General features: G+C 36.8%; 1 protein-coding gene across 8 annotated transcripts in view; it reads right to left on the bottom strand.

The window, feature by feature from the left end:
- Window positions 1–19,727, bottom strand: part of cno (adherens junction formation factor afadin) — a 267,454-nt gene extending 247,727 nt beyond the window's left edge. For 7 of the 8 annotated variants that reach the window (XR_012410245.1, XR_012410244.1, XR_012410246.1 and 4 more), the window contains exon 1: window positions 18,797–19,727. The gene's annotated coding sequence lies outside the window, so the exon portion shown is untranslated. The remainder of the gene's footprint in view (window positions 1–18,796) is intronic. The other variant, XM_073967801.1, reaches the window with a different exon arrangement.
- Between the last annotated feature and the right edge of the window lie 402 nt (window positions 19,728–20,129).

The following is a 20,129-nucleotide window of genomic DNA, read 5'->3' as shown; positions in this document are numbered from 1 at the left end:
TTTTGTTGTTGTTTTGTTACAACACCCTCCACCACCCATCGGAAACCTAACTGCCCTACATACGAAGTGTTCCCCTAATCTTATCAAGCACACACAGTCAACAAATGAATTCCTGATTTACTGGTATTTGTGATGACCTATTAGTTTGACAAATAAAATAAGTAAGAAAATAAATTTTAACAATGAGCCAATATTGACAATGTTAACCCACTTTTAATGAACAAATTAGTTTTGTTGTTGTTGTTCTTGGGAAGTGCAGCAGCGGCACCAACAGGTTTACGTTAACGTTTGTAGGGCAAGTGAAAGTAAAATATCTAAGATCTACAAACAACACAACTCAACGACACGTTAGCGTAAAAATCAATTACGACAAGCATACACAGAATACAGAATACATAGAAAAAACAATGGCACGCAGAACGCAAGAACTCTTATCAGAGCGTGTTGGAAGAGTTGGAATTGTTGATAATCAAATAATGGGCGAAGAATGTTGTGGAAAGCAATTCACAATCCATCAAAACGTTTGAAAGTTTTGCACAATAATTGAAAGCGATTAGAATTAGGCACGCAATAAATATTTCTTTTGGAATATAAAGACTGAGGTGGTATAAAAATAGTGAAAATAAACTTTGGTGTCATATAGAAGAGAGTACTGAATGCCTCCGATTTTTAAATAAATTTTCAAGTCCCAATCAACGTGGATTTTTAAATAAATTTTTAATTCCGAATTCTAATTCCATAAACGTGAATTTTTTAAATAAATAAACGTGGATTTTTTAAATAAATTTTTAAGTCCGAATTCTGCTCCATAAACGTGAATTTTTTAAATAAATTTTTAAGTCCGAATTCTGCCCCATAAACGTGAATTTTTTAAATAAATTTTTAAATCTGAATTCTGCAGCATAAACGTGGATTTTTTAAATAAATTTTTAAATCCGAATTCTGCCCCATAAACGTGGATTTTTTAATAAATTTTTAAATCCGAATTCTGCCCCATAAACGTGCATTTTTTAAATAAATTTTTAAATCCGAATTCTGCCCCATAAACGTGCATTTTTTAAATAAATTTTTAAATCCGAATTCTGCCCCATAAACGTGGATTTTTTAATAAATTTTTAAATCCGAATTCTGCGCCATAAACGTGGATTTTTTTAATTCATTTTTAAATCCGAATTCTGCCCCATAAACGTGGATTTTTTAAATAAATTCTTAAATCCGAATTCTGCCCCATAAACGTGGATTTTTAAATATATTTTTAAATCCGAATTCTGCCCCATAAACGTGGATTTTTTTAATTCATTTTTAAATCCGAATTCTGCCCCATAAACGTGGTTTTTTTAAATAAATTCTTAAATCCGAATTCTGCCCCATAAACGTGGATTTTTAAATATATTTTTAAATCCGAATTCTGCCCCATAAACTACAGAATAACTTACTTTGTTTAGTTATATTCTGAGGTGTAGATGACAATCAGTCCCTTTTGCAATACCAAAATAAACTCACTATTATCTTACTACATATTTCCAAACCCCATAATGTCTTCAAAGTTCCCCTTCCCATGAAACAATAACCTGCATTGTTTTTATTTTTTTTTTCTTTAAACAATAACTGCGTAAATATAATTTACAATAACAAAGTGTTTTGGTCACATTTATGTTGTAACTTAGTCAACGTTTATGGCCGGCCTCTATTTTATTAGCTGGTCGGCTCGTACAACCTGTCGTAACTGGGCAGATAGCTAGGCAGATAGTTAACCATACAACTGGTTTAGAAAACGCAGTAATTTGAGATTTTCTCTTTGTGCTGCCTTCCCTCCATCACCACCACATCACATTTCTGCTTCTTTGGTTAGATTCCAACGAAGAGACATTGTTGCAAAGCTATGATGATGAGGTTGAGGTTGACCGACAAGTAGCCATCTGACAGCTTGGATAGACAGTAACTTGTTTGCAATCATCATATCTTGTGTACCGCCACCACCATCACCACAACTCTTGCTGCTGTTTTATTTGATATTGGGTTGATGATGAGCCAGAGCTGGCTGGCTGATGATTGGGATATCAAATGTTATTGTGTCAAGCTTTTGTTATCTTCTCATTGTTGATTATTTGATGCATTCCCTTGTAATCTGTCACGCACCTTATGTTTCTCAATTTCTAATATGGGCCGTTGAGACAATGGCCGACTCTGTTATGTGCACATGTTTATCATCGCAATCGAATAAATATAAACAAAAATATTCCATGGAAAAAAACCCTTTGTATTTTGTTATCGTGGTTTACAGAACATAATTTAGTTTTAAAACTAAATATTGGTAAATGTTGTTGTACAACAAATATTGATTTTATGCACATGTCGCAACAAAACATTTCAAAGGGGTGGTTAGCGTTTTAATTTTCAAAGCAAAGGTATATTTACAAAGAAGAAAATTTGCAATGTGATAACGGCTTTGGTGGCGACTGTAATGTCGACTATAATGTTAGCGGCTTACCGCAAACACGTGAAGCACCTTCAATCGTTATGTGGGGGTTTTGGCATATCAGAATTCTTATAATGTATTCAATTTGTTCGCTAATCGGTTAGGTATTAGGTGTATGAGTCATAAATGCCATACAAGTGGATAATGACTTCACACGTCATCTACTCTACTGTAGGTGACTCCGAATTTAATATACTCCTCAGTAGATGACCCAAAACAAAAACAACAGATGACTCCAAATGTCATCTACTCTACAGTAAATGACTTTAACTGCCATCCTATGTTCAGTAGATATCTGTGAACATCATCTAGATGACTCCAATGATCATGTACTCTATTGTAGATGACTCCGAACGTCATCTACTCTATTGTAAATGATGACTCCAAAAGTCATCTACTCTATAGTAGATGAATCCAGACGTCATCTAAGCTATTGTAGATGAATCCAGGTCACCTACGCTATAATAGATGACTCCCGAAGCCATCTACGCTATTATTGATAACTCCGAACGTCATCTACACTATTGTAGATGATTACCAAACGTCATCTATTTTAGAGTATATGACTTCCAAAGTCAGGTACTCTATAGTATGACTCCAGACATCATCTACGCTATAGTAGATGACTCCCGAGGTCATCTACGTTGTAGTAGATGACTCCGAGCTTCATCTACGCTATTGTAAATGACGCCCAACTTCATATATTCTAGAGTATATGACTTTCAACGTCATATACTATGTAGTAGATGACCCCGAACGTCATCTACTCTATAGTAGATGACTCCAACCGTCATCTACTCTATAGTAGATGACTCCAACCGTCATCTACTCTATAGTAGATGACTCCAACCGTCATCTACTCTATAGTAGATGACTCCAACCGTCATCTACTCTATAGTAGATGACTCCAACCGTCATCTACTCTATAGTAGATGACTCCAACCGTCATCTACTCTATAGTAGATGACTCCAACCGTCATCTACTCTATAGTAGATGACTCCAACCGTCATCTACTCTATAGTAGATGACTCCAACCGTCATCTACTCTATAGTAGATGACTCCAACCGTCATCTACTCTATAGTAGATGACTCTGGACGTCATATATTCTATAAAAGATGACTCCAAACGTCATCATGACTCCAAACGCCATCTTATCTATTGTAGATGACTAGGAACGTCATCTACTCTATTGTAGATGACTCTTAACGTCATCTACTCTATTGTAGAGGATTCTTAACGTCATCTACTATATTGTAGATGACTCCGAAAGTCATCTACTCTATTCTAAATGACTCCGAACGTCATTTACTCCATTGTAGATGAGTTCGAACGACATCTACTCTATTGTAGATGACTCCAAACGACATGTAATCTATAGTATATGACTCCTAACGTCATCTACTCTATTGTAGATGGCTCCAAACATTATCTACTCGATTGTAGATGACTCCAACCGTCAAATACTCTATTGAGATGACTCGAACGTCATCTACTCTATTGTAGATGACTCCAAACGTCATCTAATCTATAGTAGATGACTCCAAACGTCATCTACTCTATAGTAGATGACTCCAAACGTCATCTACTCTATAGTAGATGACTCCAAACGTCATCTTCTCTATAGTATATGACTCCGAACGTCATCTACTCTATTGTAGATGGCTCCAAACATCATCTACTCGACTCCAAACGACATCCACTCTATTGTAGATGACTCCAAACGTCATCTACTCCATTCAAGATGACTTTAACCGTCATCTACTCTATTTTAGATGACTCCTAGCTTCATCTACTCTATTGTAAATGACTGCGAACGTCATCTACTCTATTGTAGATGGCTCCAAACGTAATCAACTATTTTGTAGATGACTCCGAACGTCATATACTCTATTGTAAATGACTCCGAACGCCATCTACTCTATTCTAAATGACTCCGAACGTCATTTACTCCATTGTAGATGAGTTTGAACGACATCTACTCTATTGTAGATGACTCCGAATGTCGTCTACTCTAGTATGGATGACTCCAAACGTCGTCTACTCTATTGTAGATGACTCAATCTATTTTGTAGATGACTACGAACGTCATCTACTCTATTCTAGATAACTCCGAACGTCATTTACTCTATTTAAGATGAGTTTGAACGACATCTACTCTATTGTATATGACTACGAACGTCGTCCACTCTATTGTAGATGACTCCAAACGACATGTAATCTATAGTATATGACTCCAAACGTCATCTACTCGGTTGTAGATGACATCTACATCTGCATCTACTCTATTGTAGATGACTCCGAAAGTCATCTAGTCTATTCTAAATGACTCCGAACGTCATTTACTCCATTGTAGATAAATTCGAACGACATCTACTCTATTGTATATGACTACGAACGTCATCTACTCCATTGTAGATAACTCCGAATGTCATCTACTCTATTGTGGATGACTGCAAACATCTTCTACTCTATTGTAGATGACTCCAAACGACATCTACTCTTTTGTAGATGACTCCAAACGTCATCTACTCCATTCAAGATGACTTTAACCTCATCTACTCTATTTTATTTTATCGTAAATGACTGCGAACGTCATCTATTTTATTGTATATGACTCCGAACGTCAGCTACTCTATTGTAGATGACTCTTAACGTCATCTACTCTATTGTAGATGACTCTTAACGTCATCTACTCTATTGTAGATGACTCTTAACGTCATCTACTCTATTGTTGATGACTCCAAACGTAATCAACTATTTTGTAGATGACTCCGAACGTCATATACTCTATTGTAAATGACTCCGAACGTCATCTACTCTATTCTAGATGACTCAGAACGTGATTTACTCCATTGTAGATGAGTTCGAACTACATCTACTCTATTGTATATGACTACGAACGTCATCTATTCCAAACGACATCTACTCTATCGTAGATGACTCCGAACGTCATCTACTCTATTGTAAATGACTCCGAACGTCATCTACTCTATTCTAGATGGCTCCGAACGTCATCTACTCTATTGTAAATGACTCCGAACGTCATCTACTCTATTCTAGATGACTCCGAATGTCATCTACTCTATTGTAGATGACTCCAAACGACATCTACTCTATTGTAGATGACTCCAAACGACATCTACTCTATTGTAGATGACTCCAAACGCCATCTACTCCATTGAAGATAACTTAAAACGTCATCTACTCTATTTTAGATGACTCCTAGCTTCATCTACTCTATTGTAAATGGCTGCGAACGTCATCTATTTTATTGTGTATGACTCCGAACGTCATCTACTCTATTATAGATGGATCCAAACATCTTCTACTCTATTGTAGATGACTCAGAACGTCATATACTCTATTGAGATGACCCAAACTTCGTCTTCTCTATTGTAGATGACTCCAAACGTCGTCTACTCTATTGTAGATGACTCCGAACGTCGTCTACTCTACTGTAGATTACTTCGAACGTCATCTAGTATATTGCATATGACTCCAAACACCATATACTCTATTGTAGATGACTCCAAACATCATCTACTCAACTGTAGAAGACTCCGAACGTCATCTACTCTATTGTAGATGACTCCAAACGTCATGTACTCTTCTGGCATTTCTCAACTAATTTATATAATCTCAGTTATATTTGACAAAATTGAACAAATCAACAATAATTACGGCTAATTTATATTTAAATCTCAGATAAAAATCTTCCCGTGATTGAAACCCTCTCTAATTTTGGGCTGCTAAGTTGTGTAACATAAATGAGTTGTTACAGAAGAAAAAAAAGAAATACGTCTAAGATCTAAATTAGCATTTAAGTGGCATTCTTTTTTCCCGTCTTTTAAATGTTTCAAAATAATGCTGGCTGGCAGTGGCATGCATGGTTGCATGATGATGAAGATGATGAAGGAGAAGAAGATGATGGCGGTGGTGTTGGAACTGTAGCTCAAGTTACAATACAGAACTTGAGTAAAGCGTAGTTATGGCATTGTTTCACGTACATCAAAGTGCTGGTAATTACTTTCAATTTGAATGGTATGCACTTTAGTGATTCCATAAGAAAAAAATGTAATTTTACTCATTATAGAGGAGCATATAAAGGCGGTAAAGTGATTTTTTGTTCAATTAAGAAAACAAGTTATTATTAGCATAAATGCACGTACATACATATGTGGAAATTGGGATGTCGAGATGTTATAATTAGATGTTCAAAGTTCAAAAGGGTGAAATAATAAAAACTGAAACATTTTGTTTCGCCAAAGGTCAAATAGTATTATTTGATTGATTGCATTACTTAAATGTTCAGGGATGTCAACTGTCCCGAGGTAAAAATCGCTACAGCCACATGAGTTACGCACTACATACGCACAATAGGTCTGTAGCGATTTTTACCTTAAAACAGTTGACATTCCTGCTTAAACAGAGGTATTTGTACGTCAAAAATCACCACAAGTAGCGTGAAAACCACCAAGTTGGCACCCCTGTAAATGTTGAACACCTTCAAGGAAATAATAGTTATGGAATATTATTGATTACAGCCCCACATTGGGCGCCAATCTTTATAACTTTATGAGATATGTATGTTGAAGTCAACATTCTAAAGTTTACTTGTTTTATCTGATTAAAAATATGTCAGCCATTCTTCCTGCAAATTATGGATTTTTTATTCATTTATTTTTCTTCCACAAAAATGTTACATGAAAAGAATAATTTTTATTAATTCAAAACATTAAAAAAAAAAATCATAAAAAAGTAAATAAAAACTAAATAAAATGTGTGTCAAAAAAGAAACATAAACATAATTTACAACTCATGTAGCAAATGAAAACGCATTGGCCTGATGGTGATTCATGAAAATGTTATGGGCGGCATGCAGAAGGGAAGTCGAACAGACAAAAAATGCTGATTTTAGTTTAAATACCTTTTCACAGAAACACACATTTTTATTCTTGAACAAGAAAAAAAAACAAACAATTTTGAGTCATAAAGTCAAAGTCCAAATAAACAAAAGCAAAAAATAAAAATGTGGCAATCACCAGAAAGCGCAACCAAAAACAAAAAAAGGTTAAAACACGACAAAGTCAAAGGCTTGAATGTTTTTTTGCCAAGACTAAAAATACAACCTCAACTGTGGAAGCCATTAAACTCAAGCTGACAAGAGTAACAGAACAGCAACAACAACAACGAAAAATCAGTATAAGCAGAACATAGCTCAGCTGGAAATACTCAACGGCAGTGCCACCAGCAATCATTGAACCGAAATGAACGCAAAAAAATGCCAAGAGAAACTAGTACTCCACACGTTACTAGCCTCAAAAAATAGTTAAAAACAAATGGACAAACAAAAAGCTGTGGAGAAGAACCAATATCGAAATGATAAAAAATAAAGGGTTTAGAACTTGGTGAGGAATAAATGGAAATTTGGGAATTTTGAACCAAACATTTAAAAGTAAGATTTTATAGCTACTACGTTGGGCGCCATTATCGTTAATGGAACTCTCGTCATATAAAATCACCTTGGTCGGGACCGTATGTTCGAGTTTCCGCCAAGATAAGATGGCACTTTCCACGTTAGTTGCATGCGTAGCGCAAAATTGGCCAACAAGTAAGACCTATTCTATCATTGACCTACAAATGGAAAGCAGCGGAACTCTTTGAAATGAAAGAACTACCCACTTGTCCCTTAAGTTTGGACGTCATTATCTTTAGATTGGCAAAATTCACACTTATACCCCAATTCAGAAATTCAGATAACTGTTTATAAGAATTATCATTGCTCCCCACGTTGGGCGCCACTTGTATTAATATGTATTAATTTGACATATTCCTCAGGATTTCTTCTTTGCTTGCGAGCACTACAAAAAGCTGTAAGAGACTGACACTCAGAAAACTTATAATCACAAACGTAAACCTTGAAGTCTGCGAGCGCCACCGTTGGCCAATATGAGATTATCCGCTGCAATTCCATGTACGCTATAACAACGCAGGAATATATAAACCATATTTACAAGTTCAGATTACTATACTTTAGATTTATTATTGTGCCCCACATTGGGCGCCACTTATAAAAATCAATATTTATTTGTCCTAATCCACGACTTTATCCATATCCAAGGGTAGAATGAAATTCATAACTATTGGGAATCTATTTTGAAGGTGGATTTTTAACTAAAATTCGCTCTATAACAATTTTGTACATACTTAAGTTATATGCCTTTACCAAAAAGCTTAGTGTCACGGGCTTTCTTTGAAATCGAATACGTACTCGGAAACTAGCAAAATACAAAAGTTACGTGGTGCAATGGCCATCAGTAGGGTGTTGGTGAAGGTGGTGGTACTGCAAAAAAATAAATACAAATTTGAAAGGCCATCGCATGCATATGGCAGCAATGCCAGAAAAAAAAACTCAGGTATTTGCTGTGAAAATAAACAGGCATAAGAATGAAGAAAGAAGATAGCAAAAACGACAACAAAAATAATCAGTCAACAAGCAAAGTAAACGAGAAAACAAATACACAGAACCCAATAATTATAATAACTGAAATAACCCAACATTGGTTGTGATAACATTCTTTTTTTTTGCCACGGAGCAGCAGCACCCAGAAGAAAAAGTAAACCTTTCACGACCCTCAAACAAAACTGCCATGAGGAAGAAACTATTGGCAACTATTACATGATTAGATTCAAAGAAACAGGTCTTTCTTTCTGGTTCTCACTGCAAAAAAAAAAGAAAATCCAGTTACCAAAAAAGTCAACATGCAACCAACCAGCTAGAATAGAAAGAAAGAAATACCTGTTGTTGGGAAAGGTAGTGGTAGTGGCGCATGTGCTGCGGCTACACAGCAACCAACATATGACATACTCCAACAAGCATATTCATTCTAGAAGATTGCGGGAACGCGGATATAACTGGCTTTGAGGATGTTCAAACATAAAAATGAAGCAACAACAACAACATGAGCGTATAAAAACATGAGGAGAAACGTTAAAATATGGATATCGTTTTCAGTAGTTCTGTGGTATGTTGCTTTGAGAAAAAAATAAAATACGTTACAACTTTTTTTCACCATCACCAGGTAAACAACCGGGGAAGGCAACAACAAAATGCTGTTATGTCGCAACTGGGAGGAATTAAAGTTGAGAGTTGAGATTAAGGTTTAGTACATATATAAGTAAGAATATGTTCATAATTTTTAAAAAGACCCACTGAAATATTGTTTTTATTACAAAATCGAAACTCGATCATAAAAAATCGGCTTTTCGATTTTCTCCATGCCATTTTTTAAAGGCGAAAAGTCGATTAGTTGAAAGTCATATGTCCTATCCCTACAGACATCTGATCTGTTATTTTAACACGACGAGGCTGGCCATAGGAAGTTCTTACTTCTTGTATTTATATAATGAAAATATAATTGCACAGCAATTCAGATAACTAATCAAAACTATTAATGTGCCCATGTTGGGCGCCACTTTTCTTAATATTAATTTGACTAAATCCACACAATAAACACATCCAAGAGTCGAATAAGATTCGGACAAAATGTGGTTTGCCACTGAAGGAGTTTAAATTTTGTTGAAACATGTCTGATACTCAACCTATACTCCAGAAGAAGAATGAAACATTGTCATTCTTATGATTTTGCCCTTGATCGGGCGCAATTATGTGTGGGCTCAAACACGTTCACGACTATGTCTCGAGAAGAATGCAACATTTCAACAAAGTTAAATCGTACAAACTGCATCAAGGTCTCTTGCGGCTTTGACTTATCAAAAGTCGACATAGGTTTTTAGGACAGTGGGCGCCACCATTGACCTATAGCGCCTCATCCGCTGTCATATTACTGCCATGTGCGCAGATATATACGACCTATTCCTCAATACTTTGGGTTGGATCTTACAGATATTTTAGATGTGTTACGGAAATGTGTTCCACGCAGAGGCTAGGGTTGGCATATTATCAGGAAAAAAGCGAAATTTATGCAAATTTTTATTGGATATTTAATTTTTGAGATTCTACTGCTATACTCGTATTAAGGACGAGATTTACATGTTATTTTGCAGCGGTATTTTTTTATTGACCCACGTTAGGCGCCATTATTTTTACGTCAATTTTGGTTCCCAAACTACATATGTCTAAAAGTCAATGTGTTTTATATAATATATGTATGTTCCACAAACATCACAAATGGGACAAGGCAGACTTCTCTCATATCGATGAGTGCACCACGATTCATATTAAGCTCAATGATATGAGACCTACAGTTTATCGCCGAGTCCAAACGGCGTGTCCTACGACACCACTTGTAGAGAAGTGTTAGTGTGTTAGTACGCTTTAAACGGAAATCAATAAGTAGTGCTATTTGTACAATTATTAGCTGGAAAAGCTTTCCCAAAAGCTAAAAAAATTTGAAATAAGAGAACATAAACAAAACACCTATTTTCTACTAGCAACTGACGGGCTGACACGTTGATTTTGACATTTTTGCTAGAGTTTTTGTGATTTCTTCAAGACAGAGAGAGAACTGTAAAATTAGTTTTCTTTTACATATTGACACCACCTCAGCACCTAATCTGTCCTGCCCAATGATTTGTTTCAAATCCAATTAATACGAAATCAGTCCTACGCAGAGTTTCGCATTAAATTGATACAAGTTATCTTGGGAAAATTCCATTTTTCTCCTCTGGTAACTGCTTTAGTTTATAAATTGACCTAAATTGGATATCCCGCAAAGCAGTTCAATGAAATTTTGTAAATATGACGACGACCTTAAATTACCAGTTTTGCCGTCTTTAGCTGGAAGTCATAAATCAATAGCTCATCAACAACAGGTGGTTAAATTTACAACATCTATTTCCCGCTCTAACCACTGTAAACAGAGAACATTGCACATACCAATGGATGGATGATCACAACGAATCTTTAAAAAAGATCAACAACTGGCAAAGGGTCACACACCGCCAACAATAACAACAGCAGGCATTACCATCTCTAGAGCACCCCTTTGTCTTTTCATTAAGAGGTGAGTAGCAACAGCAAAACTAAAAACAAAACATTAAAATGGAATAAAAGGAAAATGGGAAAAACAGGTATTGGAAGAAAAATAACTCTTAGTCGGTGTTTGTTTGGTTAGAGAAGAGTTAAAAAAGGTTAAGTATGTACGTCATAGTAACGCCGATGCCGAAGAATGTAGAAAAGATGTAGGGAAAAAATATGGGTGAGGCAGACAAATGGACGTACGTAAAAGTGAGTCAAAATAATGAAGCCTTGTGTATCTTCCAAGAGGCGGCCATAGCTTAAGCCACACACTCACACACAAAAGCCTATGAAAAATATGAATTGAAGGTGAGCAAGAATCCATGAAGCCTACCTATGCTGGCATTAAAAGAAAAAGAAAACAACAACAAAAGCTAAAAATAAAAACAAAACATTAAAATATAAATAAAGAACCTTTGAAATAAGTCGCTTACAAACAGATAGAGACGCTTGATGTCGCAAAAGTGCGACGGCGCATATGACGTGCCTTGTGAGACAGACGCACCCATTTTAATGAATTCTACGACTTGAATGCAGTCAACCAGGCAGTTAGTTAACCACTTTTTCCTCCTCCACTACTCCAAGCAATTGTTGTTGTTGCTGTTGCAACCACATCCCGCCGTTACGAATTGAATTAACGTTCATTTTATTAAAGTTCCTTGGCTTTTCATTCACTACTGCGCTCTGTCTTTGGGTGATGTAGAAAAACAAAATAAAGAAAACAAAAGCAACAAAATAACAACAAACCAACAAAAAATGCATTCGAAAAGCCCAGTGACAATGAACGACCGAACGAATCCGAGGATAAAGAAATAACAAAAATAAAACTGGTCGTTGAGGTGGTGTTGTTGGCGGTAGAGTATTGCAGCACATTGAGGGCGACATTCGGCTAAAGAAAAAATAATAACATTAGCAAGAAAAAAGGTTTTCCAGTAAAGTCCACTCAACCATTACTGCAGGGTTTCCTCCTTAGTGGTCAACTCGAAGAAGTGGAAAAAAACGTAGCTATCTTCCCATACCCACAGAATAGGGGTTGATTTTTGTTGAAAGGATAATCGTCGCCATTCGTTGAGCTGACAAACTAAATTTGAAGAATTTTTTTGTTTCTTTTTTATGTAATAATTCATGTCATTTAAGCCGGACATACAGACAGGTCTTTTGTGTTCAATTTGTAAGTGAAACAAAAAAGGATTTATGCGGGTCTTTCAAAACAAAAATACGAAAAGAAACCAAGACTTTGTTGGCCATTCATCCATCTATCCATTGTTGAGGTTTAAAGTCAGGCTCTCAGATTACTTGGTTGGTGGTTTTAATGGAAAATGTATTTATATTGAAGATATGTGAAATTGTCTCCGAGATTACAGGTATTGTTTTAAAATTAAGAGAAGTTTATCCACATTGATTGACGGAGAATAAAGATACAAGTATTCAGGTGAAGGTACCTAAATAATCAGTTGTCTGTTGGAATCCGCTTAAGGACAATAATTTAAAATTACCTGTGAGCGATGAGATTGTTCAATGTATTTATAGAGAAATAAGATGAGGCTTCAGTTATTTAAAATATTCATATCAGGCTTTTGAATTACGACACAGACCCACGTTGGGCGCCACTATTTATAAAGTCAGTTAATTCAAGGAAATATGTGAAACGAGGGATTGTATAAATCAATATGGAGTATATATCAAAATCGAATCTAAGAAATCCATTTCGGTATAGGTTTTGACACCCTTCATGGACATGCTTGAGCGACATACCATTAAACTTTTTATACACTATGCACACTATGCTGGCAGGGAACTACCACCCTAAAATGAAAGAGAATCGAATGGAGACATTCGAAACAAAGACTATTTTTGTAACTTTGGTCTAAATCGTGTACTTCCTTTCAAAATTATCTGACGAAATTGGTTGTCGTAGGGATTTAACAGCTTTGGGAATGAAGGAATGAACATACCTCAAAAAAATTATACTGTAGCGAAAACTACATACATAGGCTGACTTCAAAAACGTCAATTGTTATCTTTTTATTAATTTTCTCGTTTAAAGTTAAGCTCGGAAATTTTTTGTAAGTGAAAAAGGAAAGCCAAGGACTCGAACCCACACAGTCACCAACTTACGTTACCTGGTTTCGCTGTTGGTTAAGCAGCTCTTCAGACGTATCGACTGTCGAATGGCTTCTCTGTCCTAGAACTTTACGTTTTTCAAATGCAAATGTGTTTTGATACATTAACTGATATTTGGCGTTTGAAATGTATTTCTTCATGACAAACGCTATTTTGCGCTGCCTTTGATGTTATGAGTTTGGCTTTGAACGCTAACACGTCGTGACAACATTTTTTGATATGTTGTTGTTATCGCCGAGTCCAAACGACATTTCTTACGACACCACATGAAGAGACGTTATTCATGGCTGAAATACTCTGGAAATTTAAGCCAACATTACACTGAGAGTATTTAGCATCGCCGCAGGACAAGATTCAAAATGAACCGCGACAATACCTTATATTGCACATTGCGGGTTACTCTCTCCCAGTGTTACTGTGATATTTTATTTTGTAAGGGTGTTACCCGAAGGAGTGGATCATCCAACTTAATCGAAGTTTAGGTGCAAAGTTTGAAACAAATCGCTTGATCCGTTCGAGAGATATTGTGCGCGCCACCCAGCCAGACATGCGGGCGGGCAGGGCTAAATCGACTCCAATTGTCTAAAACAGATTTCGACCAAAGAATAACTCTTTCTTTTAGAAAGGGTCCAGAGAAACGCCAATTTAATCATCCTTTCTTTTAGAAAGTGCCCGAAGAAGTACCCTTTCTTTTAAAAAGGGTCCAGAGAAGCACTCTTTCTTTAGAAAGAGTCCAGAGAAGCACGCGTTCTTTCAGAAAGGGTCCAGATAAGCACCGTTTCTTTCAGAAAGTGTTCAGATAAGTACCCTTTCTCTCAGAAAGTTTCCATAGAAACACACTTTCCTTCTGAAAGGTTACAGATAAGCATCATAATAACAAATACCAACTTTCAGATAGGGTCCATAGACGCAACCATTCTTTCAGAGAGGGTTCAGATAAGCACCCATTCTTTTAGAAAGGGTTTAGAAAAGCTCCCATTCCTTCCGAAAGGGTCCACAGATTCACCCTTTACTTCGGAAAGGGTCCTGATAAGCGCCTTATTTTCGAAAGGGTCCATAGAAACACCCTCTCCTTCAGAAAGGGTACAGATAGGCACTCATTGTTTCATAAAGTGCCGAGAGAAGCACCCATTCTATTAGAAGGGGCTTTTCTTTCGTTTTCCACAGTTGTCCCTTTTTTTAGAAGGGGTCCATGTACCGTTTCTTTCAGAAAGGGTCCAGAGAAGCACCGTTTCTTTCAGAAAGGGTCCAGAGAAGCACCCTTTCATTCAGAAGGGGTCTATAGAATCACCCTTTCTTTCAGAGGGTCCAACCATTCTTTCAGAAAATGTCAAAGAAGCAGCCTTTCTTTCAGAAAGGGACCAGATAAGCACCCGTTATTTCCGAAAGGGTCCATAGAAACATCATTTCCATCAGAAAAGGTACAGATAAGCACTCATTCTTTCAGAAAGGGCCCAGAAAAGCACCCTTTCTTTCAGAAAAGTTCAAGAGAAGCATCCAAGGGTCCACAGTTGCCCCATTTCTTTTAGAAATGGTCTATATCCTTCAGAAAATGTCCAAAGAAGCACCGTTTCTTTTAGAGAGGGTCCAGACAAGCAACTATTCTTTCAGAAAGAGTCAAAGAAGCAGCCTTTCCTCCAAAAGGAGTTCAATAAGCAGCCTTTCTTTTAGAAGGGGTCCAGGGAAGCATCCTTTATTTTAGAAAGAGTCCAGAGAAGCATCCTTTCATTTAGAAAGGGCCCAGAGAAGCACATTTTTTCAGCTAGGGTCAAAAGAAGCACACTTTCTTTCAGGAAGGGTTCAGAAGAGCATCCTTTCTTTCGGGAAGGGTTCAGAGAAGAACCCTTTCATTCAGAAAAAGTTCAGAGAAACACCTTTTCCTTCAGAAGGAGTTCAGATAATAACCCGTTCTTTTAGAGAGGGTCTTAAGAAGAATCTTTTTCCAGAAAGGGTCCAGAGAAGAACTCCTCCTTTCTTTCAGAAATTTTACACGGAAGCACCCTTTCTACAGCTGCACTATTTTTATACCCTCAGCCTTTAGGCTAAAGAGGGTATTTACACTTTGATACGACCAAAAATGTGCCTAATCGAAATAATGGTTTTAGACCCCAAGTATGTTTGTACGATATCCGTTTCAGACAATTTTGAGTAGATCTAGCAATGTCCGTCCGTCCGTCTGTCTGTCTGTCCGTCTGTCTGTCTGTCTGGCTGGCTGGTGCGCACTATAACTCTCGAACGGATCAATCGATTCGTTTCAAATTTTGGGTATCGAAATATTTTGTCCAGATTCGATTTAAGTTCGAAGATGGGCCATATAGGTCCACTCCTTCAGGTACCTCCCCCACAAATGTTCAAAAATTGCCGCAAAACCTGTGCACACGATAACTCTTGTAGGGAATAACCGATTTGGTCCATACTTTGCAGATCGTGTAATTTCTACCAAACTTAGATGAGGTTCCAATATGGACTCAATCGGTCCACTCCTTCGGGTAACTCCCACACAAAATTTCGGAAAAGTTCAGTTTAGGACCTGGTCTCGAATCGCCTTGATTTTTGTTTACGCAAGTTGTATTCGCTGTCCTCCATACGACGCTGTAAGTTTCATAAGCGGCAAGTCCATACTTCCTGAGAAAATAGCCTGAAAGTTACAAAAAACCCTATGACACCGAGTGTAGTGGTTGGAGCGCAAGATAACTTCCGAAGGGATCTGCCGATTCGGTCCAAAATTTGACTTTCGTAATATTTTGTACAAACTTAGTTCAAGTTCAAAGATGGATTATATCGGTCCACTCCTTCCGGTACCTCCCCAACAAAAGTTCGAAAATGTTCGGAAAATTTGTGCGTACGATAACTCTTGAAGGGATTAACCGATTTGGTCCATACTTTGCACATTATGAAATTTCTACCAGACATAGATGAGGTTCCAATATGGACTCAATCGGTAAACTCCTTCGAGTACCTCCCACACAAAATTTCGGAAAAGTTCAGTTTAGGAACTGCTCTCGAAACGCCTTGGTTTTTGTTGTAGCATCTTGTATTCACTGTCCCCTGTACGAAGGTACAAGTTTCCTTAAGAGCAAGTCCATACTTCCTGAAAAATAGCCTCAAAGTTGAAGAACAAACCCTATGACACCACGTTTATGGGTGGAAGCGCAAGATAATTCTCGAACGGAAATGGCGATTCCGGCCAAAATTTGGCCTTCGTAATATTGTTTCCATACTAACTTTAAGTTCGTAGATAAGCCATATCGGTCCACTCCTTCAGGTACCTCCCACCACAAAAGTTCAAAAATATTCGGAAAAATTGTGCGCACGATAACTCTTGATGGGAGTGACCGATTTGGTCCATACTTTACACATTCTCATAGTATCTACCAGATATAGATCAGGTTCGAATAGTCCATATTTGTCCACTCCATCCCGTACCTCCCACACAAAATTTTGGATAAGTTCACTTTAAGATCGGCTATTGAATCACTTTGATTTTTGTTGAAGCAACTTACATTCGCTGCCTCAATTACTTCTTGAGAAAATAGCCCGAAGGGTGTAAAAACCCCCTATGGCACCCCATGGTCTATGTCGGTCCATTCCTTTAAGTACCTTTTCCGCAAAATTTTTGAACTTTAATCCTAATCAAAATTGTTGTCGGTTCATACGACCAAAATTTTGAAACCTCCTAAATACAGAATTTTTTTGTGAAAAAGTGTTTCAATTTGCACAGGCTGAGGGTATATCTCTGTCGGCAAAGCCGACTGATACTTTTTTACTTGTTTAGATAATTATTTATCACAAGTTAATTTTTTCAGAAAGATTCCAGCGAAGTAGGCTTTCTTTCAAAAATAGTGCAGAGAAGCACCTTTTCTTTCAGAAAGACTCCAGCAAAGGAACCTTTCTTTCAGAAAGTGTCCTGAGAAGCACCTTTCCTTTCAGGAGGAGTCCAGATAAGAACACGTTCTTTCAGAAAGGGCCCATAGAGGAATCTTTTCTTTTAGAAAGGGTCTAAAGAAAAAGTTCCAGAAAGGGTCCAGAGAAGCGACACTCTTTTTTCAGAAATTTTCCACAGAAGTAACCTTTCTTTTAGAAAGGTTCTATGGAAGCACCCTTTCTTTCAGAACGATTCCAGATAAGCACCCATCCTGTCGGAAAAGGCCCAAAGAAACACCCTTTCTTTCAAAAGGGTTCCAGAGAGGTACCCTTCCTTTTAAAAAGGGTCCAGAGAAGCAACCTCTCTTTTACAAATGGAAGCACCCTTTCAATAAAAAAGGGTCCAGAAAAGCATAATTTTTATCAGAAAATATTCAGAGAAGCAGCACACAGAGAAAGGGCCTATGGTATCCGTGTTTCGGTCGCATACCTATCTAAGGCTTTCTCCTGTAGATGTATAAAAGTCGGCTACGCACTTTCCAAAAACGATACCCATATTACCTACATTAGAATAGTAGACGTCAATACCCGAACCTGGGAAATATGGACCTCCCTCGGTAAGCCTTGCATCGTTTTGATCAGAACATCTATTAATTTCTTTGGTAAAAAACGTGTACAATCCAAAACAATGTAACGGTGATAAATTAAACACTTTTCCCTAAAAGTCGAGACCCACAACTCGGTCATAATGGTGTTACACCCGGAAAAGTACATATCGTTGTGATCAGGATTGCAGGGACGGCATATGATAAAAATTTCAACCCCATCCGAGAGGTGGACCTAAACGAAATTTAAACCATCCTGTTTCTTTACAAAAAAATCTGAACCCTTTTAATTATTTTAACAGATTTCCTCGGGATCCATAGAAATATCTGTGTAAGTATAATTGTGGTATATATTCTGTACTGCCATCTACCACAAAGGTGATTATCGAATAAAAGTTTACTGAATGTGGCGCTATGGATTAACCATATGAATAACAATAACTGATCCCCCTCCCCCTTAATCAACTACCACCACACAGTCTACTTCGTTTTGAACACATAACAATAAGCAATTCAATATCTTGCCGTTGTTGTTGTTTTTACTTTGCTGTGGCGCTGTTCTTGTTTATTATCATTTCAATGGAATTATGAATATTGCTACCTGGAATTCAAATGAACGACACACGGACGGACAGACAACACACCAAGATTTTTTAATAACAATAAAAAAAAATATTTTACCTGGATTGTGAATTGTTGTTGTTGGTCGTTTTGTGATCTATAAATCTCGTGGTTGTGTCGCAGCCTTTGTTATGAGAATTGGGTAGGTTACTACTCTAAAATGCAATGGAATGTTGGTTGTTTTTTTGGTACATAAGAGATACTAAAATGTTGAGAGTTGTAACCTTTTAATTATTGTTAAGACACTTGCTTTGAAAAATTTCTTTCACTTTTGATTTTCACTTCAAAAATATTTAATTTAATAGCTTTTTGTTAACAGATTTTGCAATTTCCTTTATCACCTTCCTTCTGTGTTTTTTCTTAATTTTTCTTTACTTCAAACAAGTTGCGTCGTCTGGTTGTTGTTGTTTTATACGATTCGCGATCTTTGCTGCTCTTTTGTTTTTGTTCAACGTTAGTCACACGCTTGCTATCCTTTTCTGTCACACACAAGAAACAACCGCGCAAAGAAATAGCAAATAAATTACGCACTCACACAAACTTCGCAACTTGGCCTGCGCAACGGCGCGCGCAGTTGCCACAGACTTCGGTTGAAACTTTTTTCGACGTCTTCGTCGTCTCAGTGCAAAGGTATGCGAAAATTTTTAGATTTTTTCTTCTTCGTTGAATTAGATTGCAATTTTATTTCTTTTTTTCTTCTTACACTGAAATTGCACTTCAATTCTGTTTTATAAAAAAAATACACTTTGATTTTTTATTGCTTTTTGTTGTTATTTTCCTTTGCAATTTGTTATTCTATTAACTTGTGAATTGGTAACAATAGAAAAAACTACCAACAATTTTTCTTTACTTTTATTGTTGTTGCTTTAATACACAAACGGACGCACACACACGGTAACTCTGCTTTCGTTTATTTATCCGACATTGATGTGTTGCTGTGTTTCTTCGACCGTTGGAAATATCTAAATGAGACTTGTTTGACTTAGCGAATGGAATAAAAGAGAGGGAGAAAAACAAATTGTTCTCTCTCTAGTTCAGACATCAATTCACTTTGTACATACAACAGTGGCAAGAGGAAGCATAAAACTACGGCATCAAACCGCTTTGAATAAACAAGAAAGCAACGGACACGATCCCAGCGTTGCCATGTAGTAAATTATAATACAATTTTGGCATTTTGGGAATTTCGTTAAAAGAGAGAGTTCAGCTAATATACGCACAACCAAAAATATATTGTTCTAAAACTATTGACTGTGAAAATAATTGGTCTGTTCCTTTACTTTTGAAAATGGTAAAACTGGCAAAAGTTGCAAGAGTTGTAATCTATTTCCATATGAATTGTATGGTGCCTGAAGTAAAGGAACGCTTTTCGAGTAAAAAGTTGTAAAACTTG

This window comes from Musca autumnalis, unplaced genomic scaffold (genome assembly GCF_047663935.1).
Source record: "Musca autumnalis isolate F117 unplaced genomic scaffold, ASM4766393v1 scaffold_1, whole genome shotgun sequence".
Taxonomy (NCBI): domain Eukaryota; kingdom Metazoa; phylum Arthropoda; class Insecta; order Diptera; family Muscidae; genus Musca; species Musca autumnalis.
This window is presented reverse-complemented; position numbering and strand designations above follow the sequence as displayed.